The sequence below is a fragment of the Elgaria multicarinata genome, chromosome 15, assembly GCF_023053635.1.
Source record: "Elgaria multicarinata webbii isolate HBS135686 ecotype San Diego chromosome 15, rElgMul1.1.pri, whole genome shotgun sequence".
NCBI classification, from domain to species: domain Eukaryota; kingdom Metazoa; phylum Chordata; class Lepidosauria; order Squamata; family Anguidae; genus Elgaria; species Elgaria multicarinata.
Genome location: NC_086185.1, coordinates 21,337,433 through 21,364,042, shown reverse-complemented (window position 1 = coordinate 21,364,042; position 26,610 = coordinate 21,337,433). Strand labels below are relative to the sequence as shown.

At 41.8% G+C, this 26,610-nt stretch overlaps 1 protein-coding gene across 3 annotated transcripts in view; it reads left to right on the top strand.

The window, feature by feature from the left end:
- STAG2 (STAG2 cohesin complex component) overlaps nucleotides 1-26,610 on the top strand; it is an 81,479-nt gene that overhangs the window by 9,341 nt on the left and 45,528 nt on the right. The window contains exon 1 of one of the 3 annotated variants that reach the window (XM_063141928.1): nucleotides 6,289-6,368. The exons of the other annotated variants lie outside the window; for them this stretch is intronic. The gene's annotated coding sequence lies outside the window, so the exon portion shown is untranslated. Of the gene's footprint in view, nucleotides 1-6,288; nucleotides 6,369-26,610 lie in introns of those variants that run through there. 3 annotated transcript variants of the gene reach the window in all.

Genomic DNA, 26,610 nt, shown 5'->3' with positions numbered 1-26,610 from the left:
TGCACATGGAGGCCGGGCCAGAGGAGAAGAAGCGCCCTGTGGCTAGCTTGTCCGCCAGTGGGGAGTTCCAGAAGATGGCTGTGTCGTGACACCATCCCAACACCCCACAAATACATCCAGGAACCTCCCCCTCGCGTCCAGCAGAACCTGCGGAGCCATGCTGTAGTAGTGCTTGTGGTTGTAGTATTCATCGCTCTGGGAGGGGGGGCAGGAGATGCACGTGCGTGGAGTCCAGGGCCCCCACTGTGCGCAGAAAGCCCAGGTCATGGAACCCACGCATGTTCTTCTCATCCCTCACGCGGATGATGTCATCGAAGTACAACTCATTCAGAACCTGCATGGTTTCCTGGAAGATTTCACAGGCAGTCGACTTGCCCATGTTGAACGCCAGCTTGTACAGCGTCAAGGCAAGTTGACGTGTAAGTGGAATGGAACGCCTCGTGGTGGTTTATGCAGAACCGAGGTCACCTTGGCCACCAGCTGGTCAAACATCATGCAGGACATGTGGAAGCTGCCTCGGAAGTGCTCATCGTCCCAGTAGTCCAAATTCTGCATCTTTTCCCAGACAGCGTCGGTCTGAGGAAGCACCCACCGGCGGACAGTATTCTGCTCTCCAGCAGATCTTCAGCTGCCACCCGGGTAGGGATGCTGTGCAGAACATCCACTGCCATCCTGCTGGTCACCATCCCTTCAGTTGCCCCGGCCCTGCGTTGAGTGGGCAACAGGAGCTGGAGGCAGTCCAAGAGCCCTGCCACTGCAGAGCCAGGATGAGCAGCTGAAGCGCCCTCAGCATCAGCAAAGAGAACATGGCCAGGCAGAAGGCAGCCCAGACACTGCCGCCCGGCATGAAGGGCATCCTGCTCCCTGTTATCTCCATCAACATGCTCTGCAGCCGCCAGGATGACAGCCTCGACAGCAGCTGGTGATATCTTCTCCTCCGGCCATTTTCAGCTCTCTTTGGTGGCCAGGGGAGAAGGAGAGTGGGTGTTATAGCCCAGGGGCAGGCCCCAAGCAAAGGAGAGGTGGGGGAAGGGCCTGAGTGGCAGAAGGTTCATCTATAGCGTGGGAAGAGGGCTCTACAGGCGTGATGTTACATCTGCTGTGCAGCTGGACAAGAGGGGAGGGAGAGAGGGAGGGACAGGCCTGCACTCCATGGAGAAGCATGTCAGTGAGGCTACGGGGCTAGGAGGGGGCTGTTGCGTTACTCTACTGGGGATGCTTCAGGAATCGGGGACTGAAAGGTGGCCCTGCCACACAATGTAGCCAGGACAGGCGTCGCTGCAGCTGCAGCCTGCTGAGGAAGGCCAGGCAACACTCAGCCAACTTCACTGGGGTTGGGGGGGAAGAGAAGACGGGAGAGGAGCAACAGTATACATTAGTGTCAGGGCCTGCTACCTGTACATGCCCCCCCTCCACACACACACACACCCTTGTCACCGCATAAGCCTCTGGCAGTGGCGCTGGGACCGCAACTGCACGAGAAGACTGGTTTGGGCTCGATGGGCCCGTCCTGAATGAGAGAGTGCTGGCATCTCAATGGGCTGAAGGCACAATGAGGGAAACAATGCTTTCTCATGGGACATATCTGCTGGAGGTAACATTGTTACGGTATCGGTAGACCATTTCGTCTTTGACTGTCCAGCTGCGCTGGGCACAAGGAGTTGCTATGGCAATGGGAGGAGATAGGGGCCACCTGTGATAATGGTGGGGGGTAGGTACACACCTCAGCAGAGGACAAAACAGAAGGGGGAAGGCTGATAAGCTGCTTACTGCACCTGAGGTAGAAGGCTGTTCCCAGGCCCTTCCTTGTCCTCCAGACCTGAGTCGAGTGGTATGATGTGGGGACACTTTGGCAGGCTTCCAGAGCGGTGGTGGCCAGCACCTTTGCCTTTTCCCCATGTCATTCCAGAGCGCCCTGCTGCGGCAAGTGCGTAGCGCTGAGCCCCATACACACGGGCAGGGGGTTGCTGCAGGTACTGCTGGGGTGGCATGTACCCATATGGCTGCGTGTAAGGTGCTGGCTGCTGCGTGGCCTGCTGGACTACTCGGATTTATTTATTTATTTATGTATTTATTGCACTTATATACCGCTTCCATAGCCAGGGCTCTCTAGGTGGCTTACAGAAATTCTAAAATTAATATTAAAACGAGTATACAAAATTTAAAATTCTAAAACACAGAACATACACACACAAAGATTAAAAACCGTTAAAAAAAACTAAACATGGGTGATTAAGATAATCGGAAGTCTGCTGTTAGTGATCTGATGGCTTCCGTTTGGTGGTCGATGGCAGCTGTGCGCTCATGCATGCCTGTTGCGATGATGTTGGTGGATGTGGCCTCAGTCAGGCTGTTGACATTGTCGAAAAGGCCTTGGTGCATGCTCTGCCCAGACTCCCTTATGGCATTAGCGCAGTCCCCCATGGCTTCAATGGCCGCCTGTGTCACGTGCAGACAGTGAGAGCACACTATTTGATGTGTCTGCTCTCAGCCACCATGCGTGTGAACAGCTTGTAGATTCTCCCTCCGGTGGCCTCTATGGCTGTGACCAGATCCTTCATCACCTGCAGCTGGTCTGCTTTGCGCTTGTTGCGAAGTTCGTCAGTGGGTGACTGTGTTAGCTTTAACATGAGTACGCATAACGACTGGTGCTGTTGTGAGGCATTTGTGAGGGGGATGCTTGTGTTCAGGGGTGGGTCGGCTCTGCAGTGTCTGTGGTGGCGAAGCTGCATAGCGATGCTGCTTTCAGGATGTGGCTGTTTGCTAAGGGTGGAGATGGGGAGGTGGCCGGCATGAGTTGCTACCGTGTTTCCCCGAAAATAAGACAGTGTCTTATATTAACTTTTGCTCCCAAAGATGCGCTAGGTCTTATTTTCAGGGGATGTCTTATTTTTCCATGAAGAAGAATACGGTACACATTTATTGTTGAACAAAAAAAAAGGTCTTATTTTCCGGGGGGATGCCTTATATCACAGCGAGAGGCAAAACTGGAAGTGGGTCTTATTTTTGGGGGATGTCTTACTTTCGGGGAAACAGGGTAGGTAGACTTTGGAAGGGAGTATCGGCATCTGTAGCAGAGCAGCTGCGGCGGTTTCGGCCGCTCTTGCCAGAGGACTATGGGCTTCCGAAATAGCTCACTCGATGCGTGAAATTTGACAGCGGAGCCTGCCACACGACACATTAATCAACGGGCATTCAGATAATCAGCTGAGCAGACCGTTTTTCTCCGTTGCTTAAAATGGTGGAATAGCGTACTCTCGGTTGTGTGCACGTTGTGTGTTGCCCACCACACAACACACTAAGCAACGCAGCTGACGGTTGCATAATTAATCAACTGTTGCTTATCGTGTTGTCCGAACCCAGCAATAGTTTTCAGCATTCATCTCCAAATAGATAAACTAGATCAGCCTTCCCAAGCTTTGTCATCCAGATGTTTTGGATGACAACATTCAGAATTCCTGATGATTTGCCATGCAGGATGGAGCTGATGGGAATTGAAGTCCAAAACATCTGGAGGGCAGCAGGTTCAGGAAGGCTGTAGTAGATTATTTTGCCATGACTTACTCTGTGCATTAAGCCCCACTTGCAGTTGTCAATTTTATTCTGACATCACACTTTTGCAGGATCTCACGTCTCTACAGATTGGAGCCCCTTGGTGCATTTATAGGCAGGAATTGCCTTGGTTTAACCTACATGATGGAAGGACGTGGTGACATATTCTCTGGTGGTGAATTAAAGGACTAGCCATACTCAAGCCTTCTCCCCTTTCCCATAGTTCTTAGACCAACAGTTGTTGCCTTCCTGGTAGGTAAGCTGGTTATCTAGTCTCTTCCTGCTCCAAAGTTTGTCTTGTATTGAAATGTGGGGTTGGGTGGAACTCTGTCTAGATCAGCATGCTGGTCTCCATGCTGGATGGAGATGTTGGGAGTTGTTGTCCAAGCACATCTGGAGGGCATCAGGTTAGGGAAGGCTGTTCTAGATGATAGAAGTATTGGCTTATTGCTTCTGAAGTCTCATTAATGTTCAGGTCTCTCTAACAAGTTGCTTCCTGGAAATAGAAACATTTAGCTCCATTACCTGGGGCTAGTGTGTGAATTGTTAGTGGACAATATCCCGTCTGGCCCATCCTTTGTTATCTAACTCCTATTTTGAATTTGGTGATTGAAATAAGCAAGCAAGCACGATCTTCAAGAAAACATTGCAGTGTATCCCCACCCTCTAAAGGGATTATTCCTGTTCAGAGATCTAGCCAGTATAGGACATGAGTCTTGTAGTGCTCTGTTCAGGCCTTTGCGGGCTAGTTTCACATGGAAGGGAAGGACACCTTGCCCTGGAGGATCTTCCCCTTCTATGCTTGAGGTTTATATGTGGGGATGATAGATATAGTGGACTATTCTCCGGATACATCTCTGTGTACTGCAGCTCACAGTACTCATCCTCCAATCCTAACCAATACCCCATACTATAAGCCAGGGGTAGGGAACTTTGTGTCCTCCAGATGTTTTGGACTGCAGTTCCCATAATCCCTGGCCATTGGCTAATCTGCCTGGGGTTTATGGTAGTTGTAACCAGGTTGTGTACCCCTGGTATAAACTATCAGGGGCTTTGCACAGAATAAGTGTAATATGATCCAAGCATCTAGTTTCCACAAGCATACTAATTATCACATGTAGCAGTTGACGTTTCTGAACAGTCTTCAGTGGTAGCCCCATGTGCGTGTGCATTAACAGTAATCTAATCCTGGACATAACCAAGGCCTGTGTCACTGTGGTTAGGTCAGCTTTGTCTAGATAGATCTGCAGTTGCCGACCAAGCCTGAGCTAGTAAAAAGCAGTCCTGGCGTCTGATGCCATCAGTGCCTCCATAGCCAGTACTGAGTCCAGGAGTATTCTCAGACTCTGTACCTGCCCATTCAGAGTGACTGTGACCCCATCCAAAGTCAAAACTACATCTCTATCCAGATTAGCAGATTTCCTAATTGACAGTATTTATGATTTATCCAGATTAAGCTTCAGTTTATTAGACTTTATGCATCCCCATGCTGCCCCCAGACACCTGTCCATGGGATTAGATGTTGGAAAAGATGACACCTTAGACTAAATCTCTGGACAGCTTCTAACAGCAGATCCATGCAGTTGTTAAAAAACATGGGGGACAAGACAGAACCTTGCCCCCCCCCCAAATAGCAATGGCCACGGGTGGAACAAAAGTCTTCCAGCATTACCTTCTGGGGGGCCCTCCCCCTTGAGGAACTGGGCTACTGCTACGCCGTGCTTGCAAATCCTATCCCATAGAGATGTCATGATCCAGAAGGATACTATGGTTAATGGGATCAGAAATTACTAAGAGGGCTAGCAGAACTAGGACAATCATACTCACCGCATCCATTCCCTGGCATAAGTCATCCATGAGGGCAACCAAGGCAGTTTCTATCTCAAATCCAGGCAAGAAGCCATATTGGAATGGATCTAAATAATCAGTGTCATCCAAACTGCCTGGAGTTGATGTGACACCATCTGCTCCAAGGTCTTGATCAGAAATTTTAGGTTTGAAACCGGATGGTAATTCTCCATAGTCAAAGGATCTAGACTCACCTTTTTCAACAGTGATTTTATTACGGCCTCCTTCATTGGAACTACCCCATCCCTTAATAAGGCACTTATGAATTCTGATATCAGTATTGTAAATCCAGCCCTCACAGACTTCACTAGCTAGGAGAAACAAGGTTCTAAAGAGTAAGTAGTTGCCCTCAGTTCTTCAAGTGGCATGTCAACAAGCTGAAAAGTATCCAAACTGATTGGCTGAGCAGGGTTATCCATTATCTCAGTGGTGGAGGAGCTGTGCTGTGTGTTCGGTGTGGAAGAAATTGCTATTAAAGCTTCAGCTTTGAAATTTTTCAATGTTTAATTTTTTTTTTGCAAATCTACACTATTCAAGCTTCAGTTTAAAACAAAAACGAGCAAAATCAGTCTGGTAGAGCTTGAGTAATAAGCTTTACACTACTGTATTCTTCTATAAGATACTGACTCAGCATTAAATTTTTGGCTGCAAGGAGAGTCTTGTTTACTTCTGTGCTTGGATGGTAAATGTATATTGCTTGAGAAAAGTTAAAGGAAGGCCAAGTAATGTGCAGTAGGTAAGAGGTTCTAGTTTTTATGGTTTCTTTTTTCCTGTACAAAGTCAGCCTGTGGCCAGTGTTTCTATGAAAATAGATAGGTGTGGGGGGATATGTACAGGAAAACAATGTATTCATTCCTGGGGTCATACAATATTTGCTTATCTTGCTAGCCAGTCGTTACTTGTGGCTATCACCCTGTCCTCTGCAGAGGCTGAAGAAGAAAGACTAGGTCTACAGTCATATGGAGAAGGTAAGAACCAGTAGGAGTTTCTCCTCCTACTTTGAAGAGACTCCTGCTATTTCTTTACTATCCAGCAGAGCAAATGAGAGCTCTAGGAAGGGGACCTCTGTGGTCCTCTCCAGAATACCAGAGGAAATTGCCCTTGGCTCGCTGCTGTGTATATTTGTGGATGCCTGTTCAAACTTGATGCTTGTAGATTGTTGGAAAATAAGGAAAGAAGGCAATGTGGTGATTATTGGTTCTTGCATTTTCTAACATTCTTCGGGTGTGAACATTACCATAACCGTTTGATTTTTTTTGCCGCTGCCTTCTTCTGTCAGTACCTTGTGAAATTTTAAATAGAATTTTTATACTTTGGAATGAGCTTCTTTCTATTTTTACTGTTTTTTCTTAGAATTATTCCAACGTAATATGTGGGAAATCTTTACTAATTTTGCATATTCAGTACTTTCTACAAATATAATCTGTTATATTCTACAAACATAATAGAATAAAACTCCAAAACTCAAGATTACAGTAACTGGTGATTATTACTATATAGTGAGTGTAATCTTAATTCCTTTAGTAATCACACACATGGGAGTTAGTTATCAGAATAATAGCAGTATCATGAAGCTAAGGGGATTGCCATGTCTTTTTAGAATGATATGTACTAGAAGATGCATTTTTGCAAGTCCGCTCAATTGACAACTTGCATTCTCTGCACAATCTAGCATTACATTGCTAACTGAAATTGTGGGAATACTAGTGTGTTGGGGCATGAAACACTAGCATTCACAAAACAGCTGGATTTGAATCTAAGATAATGCATAAAATGCAAACTTTGAGCATGGGCAGTATTCAGTGGGGTGCAACCGCTGAGTTCCATTGCAGGAAATTACATCCTTGGGATATCGGTGCACCAGCTAATGCTGTTAGTATTGCACTAGAGTAGTTTACTCTAGTTTAACATAATTTACATTAGCTGTTGTGTCCTGTTGGCTACTGGCCCATGACTTTACAGAAGGATTGCTCTAAATATGTGCCTTGTTACAATTACAACTGTATCTTTCACTTTTATTTAAAGTGTAGCTTTTATTTTAAAATACCACAGAGCAAATGTAGGGCTCAGGACCAGAAGTTAAAAGTACAGTACAGATGGAGCTTTGGGAAAGGCTGGTAAGCACAATGGAGTTTGCATCTTTGTGCTGGAACTTCTACCTCTGTGCTTAAGTTAATGCAGAGATGCGTTAGAGGTGAACTTATGTCACTTTAGTTATTGGTGTGCCAGTACATTGAAGCAGCTGCACTGATAACATCCAGTGACTAACCCTCTTCCATCAGTTGTGATTGTGCTAAACATGTCTAGAGTGTTGATAAAGAACTGAGAAAAGTTATTGATGTTTAAATGTGTTTTTTCAGTACTTTAATAATACTGTTTTTATATCGAGAAAGCATCCCATTTTTATTCACTTCTTTAGTAAAGCGTGTTGAAGGCTCTTTAGTTTTATATATTTAGAGTTTCATCTCACCTTAAAACGAAAACATGGCATTGGAACAAGATTGCAACGCCTCAGCCAATTTCCTCTCTCCCCCTTCAAGTAATTTGCATCCTAGTAAATGAGATTAATTGTCTCTCCAATGCTGTATTACACCATAATTTCCCATAAACCACCTGCATTCTTTCTGTGGCTGCCCTTTGGAAGATGTCTAAATGGCTTGGTTCCTGATTTTTTTCAGAGATTACTACTGTTCTATGGGTTGGGTCCAGGCGAAATTTGTCACGCTTTCTTCTCTTTGAAATCAGTAGGATTTAGACATGACTAACTTGACATGCTAATTTCAGTGGAGCTAAAGTTATAGTGTAATCCTTTACATGTGAACTGCCCAGAGAGCTTCAGCTGTTGGGCAGTATAGAAATGAAATAAATAATAAAACAATAATACTGAGAAATAAGTTCCAGTGGACCTTAATCCCAGGCAAACAGTTCTAAGTTTGCAGCCTTAGTCTTGATCTAACACTGCGTCCATGTCAGCGACAAAGGCTCCTGATGTAAGAACAGAAGAGCCCCTCTGGATCAGACCAAAGACCTATTTGGTTCAGCATCTTGGTTCTCACAGTGGCCAACCAAAAGCTGCTTGGGGAAGCTACAGAAGGAAATGACAGCAATAAACCTGACTTACCTTGTCACTCTAGTAAGTAGCCATTGATAGCGCAATCCTCATGTCAAGATAGTGCAGTGGTGGTCAAAGGAGCAAGCAAGAGTGGATGAGGCAAAGGCCAATTTGGCAGGGAACAGCAGCAAGATGAGAAGGGTCATATCTCAGTGGTGGAGATGGTTTCTATACAGAAAGTCTCAAGGTTGATCCCTGGCAGCTCCAGGTTGGGCTAGGAAAGATTCATTTCTGAAACTCAGGAGCTGCTGCCAATCAGTGTAGACAGTACTGAGATAGTTGGAGCCATGGTCTCAATTAGTATAACATAGATTTCTATGTGCCTATGTTGAACCCCATTGTTGGACAGATTAGAGGTAGGCCTGACCAGGAAAGATAAAAAAAAGTTAGTCCTCACATGATTTATTCTAGCCTATTGATATTCTCATATAGGACCAGTAGGCCATCTAACAGACATCCCCTTTGGCTAGAGCTCTGTGATGGTTTACAAGCGGAATGTCTGCCAAGATCCCCAAAATTCGGGTTTGATCCTGATAGATGATAGGATCAAACTAGCATCCTGGATTCTAATACACTGGTGCTTGTCCTAGTCTGCCGTCTAGGCGTACCAACGCCACCTCACAAGTAGCATTATTCAAGGCCAAGAGTAACAGGATAGCGTTACCCCCACAGGACCTTTCTGAACTTGCAAGTGAAAATATTTCCAGAACAGCTATCAGGCCTTGTGTGAAGGTTAGTATTGGATTGTGTTCCTGTTGCTAGCTTCTGTTTGTTTCTACCTTCTTGACCTTCGTCTCCTGATACTACTTCCAGTTAGCACCTTGATTTAGTTGGACTGATAACCTGTGGGAAGCTATCCTTGTAATACTAATAGCCCAGACTTCCAGATGTTTTGGACCGACTTGTGCAAGGCTGTATTAGGCTATTAAATGGGACAATTGTGATCGTGAAACAATATTCCTGCTTAATTGTGCTGTCTCTGCCTGCCACATAGAGATGCCTCCCTAGTGGTTGCCCTATAATTGTGGAACTTATTTTCTTCAAGCAGAGAGCTTCGGCTATTCGGCGGTATAAAATTGTAATAAATAAAATAAAATAAAAATAAATAAGTGTCAAAATTTCAGTTTGGTTTTACTGGCAGTTTTTCATTCAGGGATCACTATTTAGGCCACTTGATGGTTAGAAACTTCAAGCAGAACTGCTGCTTTGAAATGAAGCTATGACTTGTTATTGTCATGATTTCTATAGTGGATTTGTTGCAACCAATTTGCACAGCTTTCCCCTCCCCACCTCTTCCTTTCAGCTAACGGACAGCAAGCAAATTTATGATCTTTGCTGCTGAAAAAAAGTGTGTTGGAACAGATGGCTTCCTGCTGCACTAGAACTTTAGGCGCTGGGAGGCAAAATATACACATGCTGATACAACAGAGTGCACATGGAACAGCCATTGCTGGATATGCAGATCTCTTTCAAAATGACTGGTCCTACTGATCCAGTGTTTGGGAAAAGGTTAGCCACAGAAAGGACTATATCCAGTCCTCCCCTCACATGAAGATGCTCTTGGAATTTTAATCTTATTAAATAGGCTCCCTGTTCACATCCTTCAGTGTTGGGAAAGAGGAGGAGATGTTTGTGTGCTACTTGTTTGTGCATGCAATCCCCCATGCAGTTGGGGATATGGTTATGGAAGCCTACTTCCGCCTCAGTGCCCTTGGCTGGTTGAGGTGATAGTGTTGGTAAGGAAGGAAAGTTTTAGAAGGAAGATCACAAAAGCGTACAAATGATAAACATGAAATTACAGAAATGCTTCGGAACCTAGCAAATACTAGTATTTTCATATATTTCACTGAAATTAATTTGGTCTCCTAGAAATAATGCATGGGAACTAGAAGTGAAAACGTCTGTTATGTTTAATGTTGTCATGAGCTTTTTAGAAATAGCCTAAAATAAATTTTAAGACTTCCATAACATTTCTATATTTTGAAATTATCATTAACTATTACATCACAATTGATAGAGTAGCATGTGTAGTTTTGTACCCCTTGATGTTAGCCTCAGAAAATTCTTGTACAGGAGATTAAGGTTATAAAGCAAGACTAGTCAACCTGGTGTCCTTTAGATGTTTTGGACTACATCTCCCATAATCCCCTATAATTGACCATGCTGCCTGGGGCTGATGGGAGCTGTAGTCTAAAACACCTGAAGAGCACCAGGTTGCCACTTGACATAGAAGAATTATACTGCTTTTAGATCTTACTAATCTTTTAATCTCCTGTAAATTTCTTTACAGGAAATTTAATTTAGTTCCCTAGATGTTTTGCCAGCACTTCTGTAATTATTTTTATTTATTTATTTGTGATACTTATATACTGCTTAATATAATAAAACCCTTACGCAGTTTACATATACATATTTAAAATCACATTTAAAATACATTATTAGAAATTTATTGGAAGAAACTTGACAACTGCTAGAGTGCAAATGCCATAGGACTTAGTGTGACATAATTACACCTACTGCATGGCAGTGTACATCACATCTTTGAGTAGCTGTCTTGCATAGCTTTCTGATGGTAAGGTGATTATTAATATATACCATAACTATTAGTGTGTTGGAATCCTATTAAGCTTGCTGTGGAAACAAGGAGGAAGTGTTGTGTCTACTCCTGAAGAAGCCCTCGCTTGACTTAGAGGTGTATGACCACTACTGCCCTGTCATAAATACCCTTTTTATGGGCAAAGTGCTTGAAATGGTAGTGGTAATTTAGACTGATTATCTGTACCTGCTTCCATCTGAGATCAGGCCTGGATTTGGGACAGAATTGACCTTGGTAGCCGTGGTTCATGACCTGGACTTTTGGAAGTTGAAGGGACTGTTTCACAGTGGTTCTGCTCCTAATTGTAGAGCTAATTTGAGAGAATAACATTGGGTAACTACACCTCATCGCTCTGGTAGCTATGCGGTGCTACAGGGAAATGTTTTGTCTCCAATGCTATTTAAGTTCTATATAAAGGTGTTGGGAGTGGTCATTTATTAGCAGATTTAGAGTGAAGTGTCAGCAGTTTGTTGAAGATTCCTAGTTCCATTTCTCTATTACATCTGAATCAAGGGAGTCTAGGTATGTCCTAAATCACTGTCTCCATACAGTTACAGGTTGGATAAAGACAAATAAACTCAGTCTGAATCCTGATAAGATGGAGACTCTGTGTGTGATGGGTTCCCAACTCTGATAATTGGGGAAATTCTAAAAGGGTAGCACTCCCCTTGAAGGAACAGGTACGTAGATTGGTGCTACTAGATCATCCATCATTGTCATTAGAAGGACAGCTAGCCTGTGCGGCAAGGAGTGTCTATTATCAACTTGATTTGGTACATCAACTATGGCCTATCCTGGATTGGGACACCTTGGTCATGATGAGTCATGCATTGGTAACCTAAAATTGGGATAACTGTAATGCAGTCTAAGTGGGGCTGCCCTTTAGATTGGTTTGGAAGTTGCAGCTAATGTACAGGGCAGCATATTAACACCTGTACTGAAAGAATTGCACTGGCTGCCTATTAGGTACTGAACCATGTTCATGGGTTTTATTGACATGTAAAGCCTGAAATAACTTTGGATCAGCTTACCTGAAACACCATCTTCCCCTGTGTATTTTTATGTTTATTTTATTTTGTAAACCACTCTATCTTGGATAATAATAAGTCTGAAAATATTTTAAATAAAGTAAATTTGGGGGGGGGAAAGTTCTGGGGATTTTATAATGGGATAGACTACTCAAAGCAGTCATAAAGGGATTAGATTTAATATTGATCATTTAAGTAGTCATTTTAGACAGGTGCTAGTTAGATAACTGTATTACAGCCATATTTTGTAATTATTATTATTATTATTATTATTATTATTATTATTATTATTTGTTACCCGCCCCTCCCTTTGGATCGAGGCGGGGCACAACACAAATGCAAACATACAACTAATTACTTTTCTTTACTCTCACCCCTGCCCCCCCAAAGTTCCAATGCTAGCTCTTAATTTTTTGTCTTCTAACTTGATACAAGTGGTTAATCTGGAAACCTGAATTCAAAACTTAAATTTGTTGGGCCACTTGTTAAAAACACCCTTCCTTGGCATCTACAAATTCCCTTCAGTTATTTATTGTTAGTGAGTAGACCTGGCATTGGTGTGGAATAGCCCTTGGTTTGATATAGTCAGGCTTCAAGCAAACTCACAAAACAGTCACAGATGGACACATTGTTCCCACCCTGTCAGACTGAAACCATGCTTTCTAGTGCTCCTGTGCATGGCCCCTACTATGGTGCCCCACTATAGCCCGCTGAGAGAGGGTTCTGTCCATTCCATTTCTCCGAGGGATGACTGCCCATAGGAGGGGGGGGGAGGCAGGAGGCAGGCATAGAACTCTGTCCCTCATGCTATTAATCTCCCCTGGCTTCAAACTGTATGGACTGCAAAGCTATTTGCAGGTTAGGGAAGTCTGTCCCTAGTGGCTGGACATGTTACTGCAGGGTTCAACCACGTCAACACGTTAAAATTAATGCATTTAAAAAACAAAATGACACGAGGTGCACATCCCCAGGGTCCCCTTAACATACATGCCAAGTTTTGTGTATCTAGGTTTCACAATTTTGGTGCTATGTTGTGAATGGACAGACACACATTCTTGCTTATTAGTATAGATTTACATTCTTACCATATTGTGACTGATCTTGAAGGTGCAGTGTTCCAACGTCTTTAAAACCAAGTATAGGATTTCAGTTACACATTTGTTTGTGTAATGATAGTTTGGATAAAAGATGTTCTGAACTCAAATGCTTACCTTGTATAAGTTCATAATTTGGAGGTAATGCACTCTAGTCTTGAACATATTTTGTTTTTAAAAAAATAATTCCAGTATTGGGAAGGGAACTGGCAGTAGCAAGATAGATGCTATTTTATACATTGCAAACTCTCATCTATAAAACATGCTAGACAGCTACCATTCCTGGAAATGATGCAGAACACAATGAAGAATACAGATAGTTTGGCATTCACCCAAGTATTCTCAAAGAATTGAAATGTGAAATGTTTACCTTTAAATAAAACAAGGAATTCATTCCCAAATTAGCTTTACTGGAAAATAGTCAGCATAACACTGATTTATTAAAATAAAAATAAAAATCCAGCAGCAGTTAGAAAATTACAGGTCTGTCAGCCTAAATTCTGCCCCAGGTAATTAAAGCTAGAATTGTTAAGCATACAGAAGAACACACCAGTGAGGAAGAATAAGTGTGGCTTCTGGAAAAGGAAGCCTTGCCTCGCCAGCATTTTTACACTTCATTTGAGAGTGTTGACAGACACGAAGGTTGGGGTCCACATTGGTAGACGTTTCATAGGTGGACTTTAAATTTCCTTTTAATGGTCAAGTAGAATCACCTTTACAGTCAGTATGCTTCTGAGCACCAGATGCTGGGGACAAACAATGGATGGCTAGAAACATCATGCTCTGCTTCGTTTGAGCTTTGCAGAGACATCTGATGGCCATTGATCATGATGGAGTGGTGGATTATATGAAGTCGATCTGATCTAGCAAGACTGCTGTTTAGAGTCAAAATAGCCTGCCAAGAGGAAATTTAAATTTCCAAAGAATTGACATTGACTGATGTGCATACGCGGAACAATTTCCACATTCCCCTAAAGCACACGTACAGTTTAAGTTAGGATTTAAGAAAATTATCCATAAAGCACTGAAACATTTTGATTCACTTCACTTTAATAAGCAGTAGTTGACCACAAACTAGGACACTCAGAATTTAGGCAGAACAGAAAGAGGAGCAAAAGTGTGTAACATAATACTTGAAAAGACTTCTAAAATTGGGGGTGGGTAGGTAAATGGAAGGTCTCTTCATATACATAACTCTTTGTCACTCACCCAAACAAACTCGGATACAAAACTGCTCATTCCTTTTCCTACCTTCCCCATTATTTTACTTTTATGCCCTGAGAGATGCTCCTTCTATTTTCCTAGCTGGGTGTAACGTCTTCGTTTGCTTGCCCCCCCTACCCTTTTAAGCATGCACATGCTTATAGTGTATTGTGCTTGTTTACAGTAATTTGCTGCTTAAGTTGGAGACGGTGCATAATGATTTGTTTTTAGGGAACATGGATAGGCAGAAGCAAGCCCCACTGATAGATGCAGAATGGAATAGGGGCCGAGCAGAGAATGGTAGGCAGCCTGGTGCCCTCCAGATACTTTGGCCTGCAACTCCATTCATCCCTGACCATTGGCCATATTAACTGCTGTAGTTCGGAGTTTTAGTCCAAAACGTATAGAGTGGCCAGATTGCCTATACCTGCTGCGTAGTGCACCCACCACATTTTGAATGTTAGAGTGTAACACTCAACCATGCTTTAGTACAACATGCAGAAAGGGAAGCCCTGGACTTGTGTGCTGCCCTTTCCCCTGCATGACCCGGAGGAAGAATCTACCAGAATTCCATTTCACTTCAGCAGATGTTTGGTGGATTGTTACAGGAAAACCCAGAGTTGTGGTTTAAAAGAAACGCTAGTCGTTTGCTAGACTTGCCAATAACAAATTCTAGTTTGTTTTTCTAGCTTTTTAAAAGCAAACTAAAGTTGTTTTTAAATGCAATTCCTGGTTTGCACCCATGATAAGCCAGGGATCTGCTACAGCAAACTGAATTCTACCTTATTCCTGCTCCTGGTCACATGGAAGGAGGGAGTATACCCTAAGATAGGCAGAAGTCCAAAATCTTTTGAAAACCGCCCAGAGAGCTTCCGCTACAGGGCTGTATAGAAATTTAATAAATCATAAATAAAAGGAAAAAAACACGCACAAATGCAAAGGGGCTCCAAACCCCCAGTCCAGAGAGAACCAAGCATACTTGGTGGCTTCCAGGAAGCGTGCAATATTGGGTATCAGTTGGAAAAGAGGAAAATTGGCTGTCTTTTGGGACCCTGAACAGAAGTACTTCAGTTAGTGGGTATACTGCAACATGTTATTGCAGCCCAGCCTATTTTGATATTTAATTCATAACAAGTGTGTGGCCAGCTAGGGAAATCTTAAGCTTATGAGGTGCCTGGATAAACCTACCCCTGTATTTTGAGGAGCCCATGTACTTCAGCCAGTTGAGCTAAATAACAGATTTGATTACTAGTTATAATAGGCTAGAAATAATTGATTAATTAGAACCATCACACATTTTTTAAAAGTACATAGCCTATGGTGTTGGTGGTTTTGTGTTCAACAGATGCGGTCCCTGTAAAAATACCGAGGTGGAAACTGTATCACATGTGTTACTGTTCTGTAGATTTTATCAAGGGGCTAGGAATGATCTTCTGAACCCCATTTTACAATCTTTTCTTGGTCACCCAACTGAATTCCTACAGTGCCTATTACTTTGGAACTCAGACAAATCAATCACCGAGCAAGTGACCAAGTTTTTGAACTTGGCCATTTCGATTAGATCCTCTGTGATTACTTGTCCTTTTAATAGCTAATTGTACGCTCAGTCCTTTTGTATGTAACTTTTGTTGGTATGGTCTATTGACTGCAATAAAATTGTTGTGTTGTTAGGACTTAGTGTGTGTAGGTGGCTATTATGATATGAACAATTCTGCACACCTACATCTTGAAATAAAGCATGCACTTTGTAGAGTATTTAGCTGGGATGTCTTGCTAAATTCTTCATAGGGTACACGGCTTCAATTTTCTCAAGTTATTCTGCAATTTTCATTTATATTTGATAGTGCTGGTAATGATAATATGTCATATAAAATGTATTAATATTTTTGTTTCTGCCCCTCTGAGACACTTTCCCATTTGGCTGTAAAACACAATCTGTTCAGTTTAGTTGCTATTAATTTTACTAAAGTGAATATTTGGAGATCTTCACTTCACTGGAGAGTGCTTGAGTTCTAAACTGGTTCACTGCTAATATTTAGCAGAATCTGTAGCAGGTAACTTACTCTGAGTCCAATTTGCACTTGCTAATCTGGTGATGATCTGCATATTTCATCTTCCTGGTTTGCAATAAGGCAACTCATTGTCAACCAGCTATCTTTTGAACAGGTAGGCAGAGATATTAGAGCCTTCTGACTAAGAGAAAATTGCTCTGGTCAAATAATTGTTTTCTCCAACCAGGCTTCTTTTCTTTCCCCTCTGCTTTCATTCCCTCACCCTTTCCTTCTGTTAAAGGGGACATCTTTCAAAGGATCCATTTTTTACATGACAGCAGGTTTACCTTATAGGAAAACGAAAGAAAGGTTTCGTGTATGAGTGAATCAATAAACCTCTGCTGCCGTGGGATTGGCCTATAAAGTTTTGTATTTGGTGAACACTGTACAGAAAGAGTATGCAATCACACTGGTGGAATGTGTGCAAGTTGCAGAGAAATGCTTTTGTGCAAGGATAAAGTAGGGGCACAGGAAGAGGAGGTAGTGTAGTTAATGCAATACACAAACTACAGTGCATGTGTAGAACATCTGGAAATCCATCTGTATGTATATAGTATGTATGCCTTGATTGCCAAGTACTTAAGTATTTGGCTGAGTAACCTTGCTGACACATGATGTGCCAGACTGGATTCATCAGTTGTTCTCTGAGTAATTGAGTCCTAAGGTTAAATGGCTAGGATTATGGCCAATAACAAGATCGGGGTATGTTGTTGTGAATTCAGATATGTGTGTTTTGTATGTAAACTGTATCCAATTTCCCCCTTTTTTGAATACCATCCCTCTATTTGTAAGAAGCTTTAGCATTGAATGGTAATGTAACGTTCTGTTGTTCAATTTTTTTCTGCCACATACATGTTAAAGCCGCTGTCTATTATTTGTATTTTCACATGTAAAAGGACATTAAAGCATCTATAGCTTTTAAGCTTGCTAAATGTGCATTGTCTGAATTGAGACCTCCCCCCCCATTAATTCACATATTCATCTATATTTTGAGTACAGTGCTCAAGGCTGTGGTCTTCAGTAATGAGGCTATCAACTGCCAGCTGTAAATTACATGATTGAAATAATTGTTGGCCCTAATCCAGGTAATTTTTTAATGACTCCAATCCAGGTAATTTTTTATGACTAAGACTGTAGTCCTATGGCTCTTACCTAGGAGTAAACCTCATCCAACATAGATTGGACACCTGAGTAAATTTGCATAATTATGACCTATTTTATTTATTTATTTATTACATTTTTATACCGCCCAATAGCCGAAGCTCTCTGGGCGGTTCACAAAAATTAAAACCATAATAAAACAACCAAGAGGTTAAAAGCACAAATACAAAATACAGTATAAAAAGCACAACCAGGATAAAAACTACGCAGCAAAATTGATATAAAATGAAAATACAGAGTTAAAACAGTAAAATGTAAATTTAAGTTAAAATTAAGTGTTAAAATACTGAGAGAATAAAAAGGTCTTCAGCTGGCAACGAAAGGAGTACAGTGTAGGCGCCAGGCGGACCTCTCTGGGGAGCTCATTCCACAACCGGGGTGTCACAGTGGAGAAAGCCCTCCTCCTCCTTTTCAATTGGCTGTCCACAAATTTGTGGTTGGAGGCTGAATGCAGACAGTTTCCACAATAAAATAGAAATGTTAAGTTAAAATATTTTTTTAAAAATGCTTTATTATTCCTGTTTTGGTTAAGTTACTGTCTGCTTCTTGAAATTCCTAATAACGTTTGGTAGTGAAAGCAAAGATGCGTGATGCCTGCTCTGATAGCGTACCTCTTTTCTTCCTCTTCAGAGTACACAGACCACAGGTTAGGACTCCTCTGAGAAATTAGATGCAGTGCTAATTTAATTGCTCTTAATTGTCATAGCTTATGTACAGGTGCGTATTTCATCCAGACTGAAAGGGGTGGGGGAAGAACACCACACATAGAGTTAATTTAGACCCATCCTGTGTTAAGCATCCTATATAGATTGCAGGCTCACACACTTCATCATCTTCCAATTTAAGAACATAACATTAGAAGAGTCATGTTGAATCAGACCAAAGGCCTATCTAGACTAGCATTCTGTTCACACAGTGGCCAATCAGCTGCCTGTAAGTAACCCATAAGTAGGGCATGAGTGCAACAGCACCCTCCCATTCATGTTCCCTATCAGCGGATTTACAGAGGTATGCTGCCTTCAATACTGGAGGTAATATATAGCCACCATCCCTAGTAGCCATATTGCTCTTCCCTCCCATGTGAAATTCCATCCTTTCCTTGTCAACATTAAACATGATGTATCATTATAATTGTATCCATGCTATCTATGGTTAGCTTTAAACACATCCTTGTATATAACAACTTGCCTAGTTGCCATAGGTGACCAGGAATTCAGTACAGGCAAGTGCATGGAATTCCATACATGAGAATGAAGCAGCCTGGCAAGAGTAGGAACAGATCAGTCTGACCCTCCACCAGCCCTCTCAGTTTCCATCTTAGCTGCAGAGCAAGAAATCTCTCTGCGACAAGCACAGAGACAAAAGGGACAGATCATGTCATTCCTCTGAAGAAGTTGATAACCTGTATTTCCATGCTGGCTTCTCTGTGGCCAGCATGGAAGCATAGGTTACTAATATCTTAGCTGGCTAGTAATTTTTCTTTTCTTTTCTTTAAATGCAGGCTAAGTAACTTGACTGGGGGCATGTCTACACCAACCCTATATCCCGGGATCGTTTCTGTACATCCAAATGCCACACAGGGGATCCTGGGAGCAGGCAGGGATGATCCCTCCATTTTCCTGGGATAAACCTTAGGTGTAGAAAGGGCCAGAGTTTCTTTAGAAGTCTGCCTAATCCGGATTTGAAGTTAATTTGCAAGCCCCAGTTAAACATAAACCTAGTTAAAGTCAACTGTGGTTAGTGCTGGTAGACCTGTAATATACCAGGAAAGGAGAATTTATGTGGGATTTGGTCAAAAGATTAATAATGCTCCATCTGCATTAGACCAATTTGTTAGAGTGTGCTTTTCCTAAACAGCAATGTTTGCTACACATGAATGTCTCTGTTTCAAGTCTTCATTTTTAAATCAATGTTCACATAGACAGAGTTTGAATATAATGGTAAGCCAGAATTGCTGAGAATTCTGGTCCATTGTTAAAAGCAGTGTGCTTGTGCATATTGCTCAATATTCCAGCTTGGCTCCTTGCATCAGTGGGAATGATTAAACTAACCAAAAACTACTGAGGAAGCAAAAGGTTCCTCTTACATCCAAACCCTGGCTTGTTGCTCCCCTTAACAAACTACGATCCGGTAGATAACTTCAAACCAGCCACAGTAGTTTCTGCTTAGTTTAGCTGCTCCTGCTGGAAAGAGAAGCCAAGTGGGGATATTGGGGAGCATGCACAACCACAGTGCTTATGAATGATAAGCTTGAATTCTTGGCAATTCTGGCTTACAGTTATGTCCAAACACAGCCCTAGGTGGCAGTAATGTGGTTATTTGCATGTGTGACTTGAGGCCATCATGGATTATTCACTGCAGATAAATCTTTTCATAGTGCTTAGTGGCAAGTCACAATACTTTCCAGTGGTGACCATTCACACAGTTGGCAGAGATCCACCAAGTGATGTAATTTAGTTTTCCCCCCTCCAAATAAGTATGATAATTCTAAGATTAATTCATTTTTCTCTGATGTTTTGTACTCAAAAGTATTCACAGTGAGCAGTGTACTCAAAGGAGCCGACATCAGATTGTAGTAGCAAGCTCAGGGAGTGAAAAAAATATTCCAACTTCCAGGCAATAGCATCATATTGTTAGAAACTTGGGGGAAATGTTCCTGCTGTCCTAAGGATTGGTGTGTAAACTTAGTGCTTGTTCATAGTTACTTGCTATTTCTCATTTTGTGATGGCTCCTGGCTGGATGTGTATAATATAATATGTAAGATGATGTGAAGGAATTGTCTTTGGTATGTTTTATTATACAACTCTAACTCATAAAATTGTTCTGGCTTAGCAATTCTATTTAAGCTTCCTGTCAAGAAGTAGCTAGGTCAACCTCTGGGTGACCTGTCTTATTTAGCTTTGGGCTAGAGCTCCACCAAGTGATCTTTTCAGCATGATACATTTTCTTTTTAAAAGTAAGCAGATTATGTTTTAGCATCACTTAGTGGCAGTCTGAAATTTAGCTTTTTCTCCCTGCCGTGGAATTACATTTCTAGTAATGAAGGTCTACAATTAAAAATCTAGTTTTGTTTCATTTTACAGTGCTTTGATTTGTGGCTTAAACTGCATGCTTTCTGGCTTACGATGTATGTTTCTGCTTCTGGGCAATAGTTGCAAGTCTTGTTAAAATGCCTGTCTTCCTGATAGTACAGCTAGACAACAGATTCATGCACATATAGTTGATACAAGTAAGTGGTTAAATGGCTGGTGTGTACTGTTTGCAGCTTTTGTGTCTTGCTCTCGGTTTCTGTAGATTCCTTTCCGTAACTTTTACTATGCAAAGCAAACAGCTTCTTACATATAGGCATTTATGTCATGTATTTATTTTAAAAATGCATACCCCAACTTTTCAAGAAAAGTTTTCAAGGCAGCTAATAATCAAAATTCAGTATTAAAGTTGAAACACAACACTACAGTGAGCCAGAGAAAAACAGGGAGAAGTTAATACAAAGTTAATACTAGTTGAAGCAGATAAAAATTCTAGGCGTTAGCACCTAACAAGGTCATGAAGTCTGCATTTTTCTAAGTCACACCAGGATAAAAAAGATGGGCTTCTCTTGAACTATACTGGAACATTTTTAAAAGCCAGCTTTTGAGGGAAAGATGACACAAGATGGGGAGTTTGTTTCAAAATGATCCATCTATTAGGGATTATGATGTTAATGTTTCAAAGCCTCAAGTAGAGGACATGTCCACAGAAATGCAATTTACAGGTGTTATATGCAAATAGCTTCAAAGCCAAAATAGGAAATTTGTGTATTAGGTGAAAGAAAAGTGGGCATATTAGGCACTTGGCAGAACACAGAAAATCACTAGGATATGGTTATCTCTGGGTATATAACTTAACAGGAAGGATAGCGAAGGGGGCCTTTATATGTCAACGAGGATCCAGTAAAGTGGAAGAGGAACAAACTCCTCCAAAGAATTGCATACCAAGGAAATACTGTAATAATTGGTGATTTCACCTTCATATTATCTGGGTAAATGTATATTTAAGTTCCAACAAAGAGACAATGATAAACGACTGTGCCTTTAACTGTTGATTCTGGAGCTGACTGGAGAGAGCATCCAGTCACTTAATTTTGAGTAGTGCCAAGGATCTGGTGTGATATGTATAATTTAGCAGGGACCACAGTGCTGTCAAGTTCAACATATTTGCAAGTGGAAAGTTACCCAAAAAGTCCAACATGATTTATTTCGAGAGAAGAAACTACTCAAGGGGAGTTGTTAAAAGGAAGAGTCAAGAGGGTCAAATCTCTTCAGAATACTTGAAGTCATTCAAATCACTGTGATAAAAGCTTGGATAAAATGCATGCTACTGATTGGGAGAGGTGGGGCACTAGAAATGTAAAATTTCCAGAAATGTTGAAGCTGGGGGTGGGAGTTCGTTCTCTCTCTCTCTGTGTGTGTGTGTGTGTGTGTGTGTGTGTGTGTGTTTTAAGTGGGGGAACATTTGAGGAAAAATTGAAATATAAGCAGTGTTTTTTTTTAAAAAAAATCAACTTATTTTACAGCATTAGCAGCATAAACATAATTTATAACTTAGTTGGCATATAGCATTGCACCATTTTGGCAGATATATTGGGGGAAGGTGTTTCAGGTGATCAATCAGAATCAGACTCTGAAGTAGAGGAGAAGGCGCCACAAACATGCCAGATTTTTTTTATTATTATTTATTTATTACATTTCTATACCGCCCAATAGCGGTACACTCTGGGCGGTTCACAAAAATTAAAACCATTCAAAGTATAAAACAACAGTATAAACTGGTATAAACAACAGATTATACCAGTGGAGGAGGCAGCTCTCACGAGCTCTTTGCCAGCTGGGAATGAAGCTCCTCCAGAACTTATCTCCTCAAGGGTAAACAACACACTGTTAGTGAGAAGCCAGTATTCTTCCAAAGGGGAGGGCACAGAGAGGTTAGACGATCCTAGAGTAGTCGCAGATTAAAATGGGCGGAGCTAAAGGAAGGTGAGAGGAAGTTGGCCAGGCTGGCATCTCAGAAGCTGCATCACAACCAGTCTCTCTGAAGTTAACACATTTTGGGAAAGGGCTTTCCATTCTTCTTGAAAGGACAATTGTCTCGCTTAATTTGCATAGTTTTGCCTAGGGGAAAGTTCCTAGAGATTAGACTCCCTTCAGGTGGGAAGGGATGTTTATTGCTTGAATAAAACTTTGTGGATTACTTAGCAGACCTCATTATTGTCTCCCAAGAAGGTGGGAAGTCTTGGGAAACACCACACTAAGTGTGCATACGATTGCAGGCTCAGTTATAATAGTTTTATTTTTGTATAAGCAAAGTTGTGGATATACCCAGCACTATAGTGGGAAAGCAAGAGCTTCAGAGTGCTGCACCTTATACTATTGAACCCTATGTATCATTTTTATTATATCAGAAGTAGGAACAAATAAACGTTGAAACAAAAGCGAGGTTTTTTCCTGTGTTTTTGTTAAAACAATGTGGTTTTTTCTTTAAAAAAAACAATGAAAAAGAAAACAAAAAATGTGTTAAAAAGGCATATCCATTCACAATACCTATTCACAACAGGATTAATAAAAAGAAAATGGGGGGTCAAATATAGGCAATTAATCTTAAGCAGTCAGTAGATCTAAGCATTCAGACGAAACTGACCACTGTAGGATATATGTTCAAATGCAGCAAGAACTTCCCATATTTTACAGGAGAGTTTTTCAGTGTTCATGAAATTTGCTGTTGGTTTTAGGGGTGGGGAGGAAATTGAGACAGTTGAGATTTTTCTGGTTCCCCCCTCTAAGTGGAAAATCTACTAATAAGTCATACAGGATGCCAGCATAATGAGCAAACAGAGTCAAGAAAACTAAAATGTCTTGACCAAATGAGAAAAACAAAACAGAGCACAAACTTTATGATACAAGTGTAAGTTGACAATAAAACCAAAAGAGAAAGACAGACTGAAAGAAGAGATAAGTATATTTCTAAATGGCAAATGCATAAAATAATACCTTGAGAATAGGGAGAAACTGAACAAATGAACAGATTGCCACGTCTGAAGAACTTTTTTTCTGGGATTGTTATTGTTGATCTTCTAAACAAATCATCCATCTGCCACCCAGCGGAGCTTTTCAGAGTTATCCGGGGGCTATTACATGCCGCCCCCAAGGACATGGTAGAACCATCTGAGGCCTGCTGTAATGAATTTGCTAGGCACTCAGTTCCAGAATAAATCTTTTGCATCTGTCAGGACTTATACTCCAGTGTTATTGCAGGTGAATCTGGTGAGGTTTCCAGAGCACAGCCTTGTCTAGTTTTCTTGGATGAGTTTCAGTTCATACAACTCTAGGATGTTGACAAGGTGCTTGGACAGGTTTGTGCAACCACCTCAGTATTGGATGTTTGCACCTCTTGGCTAATAAAAGGTAGCAGGGATGGAACAGCCGACTGGGCCAAGGAAGTAATTAATGCCTCTCTGCAAGAGGGAGTGGCCTGCAGGCCGTCTGAATGAGATGGTAGTGATACCACACCTGAATAAATCTTCCTTGGACCCGGAAAAGCTTAGTAACTACAGGCCATTCGTGAGCAAGGTCCTTGAGTGGGTGGTTGTGGGGCCAGCTCCAGACACTCTTGGATGAGACTGATTAACTGGATCCATTTCAGTTGGGTGTCAGGCCTGGTTTTGGCATGGAAACTGCCTTTGTTGCCCTGTATGATGATCCATGTCAGAAGAAAGACGGGGTTGGGGGAGTGTGACTCTGCTGATTCTCCTTGATCTCTCAGTGTTTTTTGATACTATCGACCATGGCATCCTTCTGGAAAGACTGACTGAGTTGGGAGTGGGAGTGGGAGATACTGCATTGCAGTGGTTCCTCTCCTACTTGGCTGATCAGCTGCAGAAGGTGGTACTTGAGGAACATTGCTGGGCCCTATGGATTCTCCAGTATGGGGTTCCACAGGGGTCAGTTTTGTCCCCCATGCTGTTTAACATTTACATGAAATTGTTGGGTGCGGTCATCCGGAGTTTTGGAATGCGTTGTCATCAGTACGCTGATGACACACAGCTCTATTTCTCCTTTTCATCTTCATCCGGTGAGGCTGTGGATGTGCTGAACCGGTGCCTGGCTTCGACAATGGACTGGATGAGGGCTAATAAACTGAAACTTAATCCAGACAAGACTGAGATGCTGCTAGTGGGTGTTCAACCTGTTCTGGATGGGGTTGCATCTGTACAGGGATAACGTAGCTTCAGTTGTCCATGCTCTGGTAAACTCCAAATTAGATTACTGCAATGCGCTCTATGTGGGGTGCCTTTGAAGACGGTTCGGAAGCTGCAGCTTTTGTAAAATGCAGCAGCCAGATTGATAACCTGAACCAGAAGGTTCAAATATATAAGATTGATTCTGGCCTGCTTGCATTGACTGCTTATACATTTCTGAGCCCAATTCAAGGTACTGGTTTTAAGCTATAAAGCCTTACACGGCTTGGGACCACAATACCTGACAGAACGCCTCTCCCGACATGAACCTACCCGTACACTACACTCAATATCTAAGGTCCTCCTCCGAGTGCCTACTCTGAAGGAAGCTTGGATGATGGCAACAAGAGGGCCTTTTCAGTGGTGGCCCCCCAATAATGGAATGCTCTCCCTGTTGAGGCTCGCCTGGCACCAACATTGTTATCTTTTCGGCACCAGGTCAAGACTTTTCTCTGAGGCAGAAGTTTTTTTTTTAACTGAACCCAGAATAGTTTTTTTAATGGATATTGATGTTTTTATGCTTTTGATGGTTTAATTTTTTTGTATATTTATTTTTAATGTTCACTGTTTTTAACTTTTGTAAACCATCCAGAGAGCTTTGGCTATGGGGTGGTATATAAATGTAGTAAATAAATAAATAAACCAGACAGCATTGTACTAAAATTGTAAGGTAGCCAACATAATACATTTTTTTAAAAGAGAGAGTGATCGATCCCAGAAATTCATTTGTCCTGGTTCAGTTGATGAAATTCACAGAAGAACAAGCCTTGCTCATGAAGCATCAGCATGGCTTCTGCATTGGAAAGTTCATTCTGACCAACGTTCTAGAGTATTTTTGAGGGTGTTAACTAACATGTAGGTATGAATCCAATGAAAATTATCCACATGAACTTCTAAAAATCTTTTGACAAAAGCCCTCACCATAAACATTGAAAGATAGGTTCTCATATGGATTGGTAACTGGCTAAGAAACAGGAAAAAGAGGGTAGGAACAAATACAGGCTTCACAATTGAGGTATAAGCAGTAAGTTCTCCCAACATCATTACTATGTTTAGTACTACTTAACATTCATACATGATGTGAAATCAAGGGTGAGGACTGGCATAGCCAAGTTTGAAGATGATATCTATTCAGTATAGTAAAAATCCCAAATAGCTTGACGTGCTGTTTTACAGTGGCCCAGTCCTACCTAGTATGTAGGTCTTAGAAAGTGGTGCTGGGTGACTGCTGCTCAATGCTGTGTCCTTCGGTTTATTCAGTTCCTCAGGTTTTGTCTTGGTTCCCGTGCTGTTTAACATTTACATGAAACTGGTGAGAGGTTTTCAGGGGAATGTGTTGAATGTCATCAATATGCAGGTGATACTTAGTTTTTTAGCACAGTGATGGGTTGGACATGGGCTACTAAGTTGAGGTTTAATCCAGACAAAACAGAAGTGGTCAGTAGGAAGAACTGATCTGGACTTGGAGTTACAATCTGTGATGGATAGGGGGTTGTACTTCCATTTAAGAATCAGGTCTGTAGTTTGAGAGTTTTCCTGGACTTAGACTTGCTCCTGGAGCTCCAGGTGGCAGCTGTAACCAGGAGTACCTTTGCTTATGTGCCACCTGCACTCTTTGTTGCATCGTGTATATCTGCCCACTGTCGTTCACACCCTGGTCACATCCAAATAGAACTTCTGCAACATGCTAT